Source organism: Nyctereutes procyonoides, unplaced genomic scaffold (assembly GCF_905146905.1).
Source record: "Nyctereutes procyonoides isolate TBG_1078 unplaced genomic scaffold, NYPRO_anot_genome, whole genome shotgun sequence".
In the NCBI taxonomy this organism is placed as follows: domain Eukaryota; kingdom Metazoa; phylum Chordata; class Mammalia; order Carnivora; family Canidae; genus Nyctereutes; species Nyctereutes procyonoides.
The window spans coordinates 209,355-211,732 of record NW_026575041.1 but is presented as its reverse complement, the minus strand read 5'-3'; positions in this window follow the sequence as shown (position 1 = coordinate 211,732).

The window sequence follows — 2,378 nt, the reverse complement described above, 5'->3', positions numbered from 1 at the left end:
AAGCCACATACCCTTATTGTGTACTTTCATAGAACTATCCATTAAGTAACCCATTTATTTTGTCACCGTGGTAGGCAGAATTTTAACACCCCATGAAAATATCCTGTTCTAGTTCCCAAAACCTTTGAATATGTGAAATATCACTTCTGTGATTGTGTTATTATGGCATAGCTGACCTTAAGATAGGTGGGCTTGAGCCCACATGGGTCCTTAGAAGAGACTTTTCTGCAACTAGCTGGTGACAGAAGAAGCAGAGATATTCAAAATACGAGAAAGTTGTGATGCATTCTTGATGGTTTGATGATGAAAGGGCTCATATGAGCAGCCTTTAGGAGCTGAGGAAGGCCAATAGATAACAGCTGCTCAAACTCAAGGAACTGGCTGGCTTCTACCAACAGCCCAAATGAACATGGAAACAAATTCTTGTCTAGGGCTTCCAAATAAGAACTCAGTTGGGGGATCCCTGGGTGGCGCAGCGGTTTGGCGCCTGCCTTTGACCCAGGGCGTGATCCTGGAGAACCAAGATCGAATCCCACATCGGGCTCCCGGTGCATGGAGCCTGCTTCTGCCTGTGCCTCTGCCTCTCTCTCTCTCTGTGTGTGTGACTATCATAAATAAATAAAAATTTCTTTTTTAAAAAAAGAACTCAGTTGGCTGACACCTTGATTCTGGCCTTATGGGACTCCCAGTTAGAGAACCTAGCCAAACCCATCCATATTTCTGACCTGCAGAATGTGAAATAAAAAATGGGTGTTGTTTTAGATACTAAATTACATTTATTTGCATCAATACTTACTCTAATTCCCCAAACCATTGAATATGGTAAAATGCCTCTCCTATGATTGTGTTATGTTAAATGGCACAGGTGAGTTTAATATAGGGAATTTATAGTATTCCTTCCATAAGAATAAAGTTTGATTTTGGTACCTCTGTATTCTCATTACCTAGTAGAGTGCCTGGCACATGGGGGTCACTAAAGAAAAAACTTCTTTTTGTTAATACATAAAAGGCAAAATGCTCCCAAGTTAGATAGCTGGTAAATGTAAGAGACAGGTTTGAGAGATTTTGAATAAGATTTCTTTCTTGACTCTAAAGATTGTATTCTTAACCACTATAACACATGAGCCTTCTTACCCAGTACAGACACTATTATACTAAGATCTTAAAATATTGAACCTCATACTTTTGGGAGGAGTAGGGGGTGGGTAATAAAGACACATCCCCTTTTATCTTCACTTTGTAATAAGGTACACTCAAGGGACTCCTGTGTAGCTCAGCCAGTTAAGTGTCTGACTTGGGATTTTAGCTCAGGTCATGATTTCAGATCCCGGGATCAAGCCCCACATTGGGCTCAGTGGTCAATACATATTTTCTCTGAGAGACTAGAGGCTCCTTGGAGTAAACATCTCCAGGTTATCTCTTAATTAATCTATTGCCCTTTCCCCCATTCAAGTTCATGTATACATTCAAAAGAATTATTAAGTAGCTATTATTCCACAGATACCACTAGAAACTGAATATATTTTGGCACCTTTGCTTGGGGTTTATAGTCTAGTTAAGTGACAGACTATGGAATATTACATATGTGCATATTTCACATAGAGAGTTCAGTGAATAATGTGGAAAAGAGAATTGGGCAGGATTTTCTGAGAAATTAGGTTTCTATTTGACTAATGAGAAGTGAAACTGGAAATATAAGGGGGGGAGATGAGAACGTTACAGGCAGAGTAAATGGTGTCTGAGTAGACCCTGAGACCAGATAAGAGCTTAAACTAATAAGTCTTTTTGGCTTCAGTCTTGCTTATATGTCAACACACGTCTTTTTTTTAAAGATTTTATTTATTTATTTGATAGAGAGAGTGGCACAGGAGCAGTGGGGAAGAGCTGAAGGAGAGGGAGAAGGAGACTCCCTGCTGAGCAGGGAGCCTGACATGGCGCTCAATCCCAGAACCCAGGATCACAACCCGAGCTGAAGGCAGATGCCCAACTGACTGAGCTCCCCAGGTACCCCTGTCAACACACTTCTATCCTGCAATTCATACTCCTAACTTATTTTATAGTAAAAATATTTAAAAATGATTCATATGTTTTTGGACAAACCACTCAGCATAGTATGTGCAATTCTGTACAATTCTATACAGTTTGTGCAGCCCAAACCATACCACTTTCATTGTTTCATTTTCTTTCTGGCTTCGTCCCATACCACTCCCTCTTCAAACTCTATGTCACAGTCACACCTATACAGATATAACAAGTGGTAGAGATATAAAGAAGTGCAGGAATGCTTATCTTTACACAAACACATTTACTTCTTTGAAGCATGGAGTCTTTTTGTTTTCATTTTGCTCTTTCTTCCTAGGTTTTTCTCTTTTTTACTG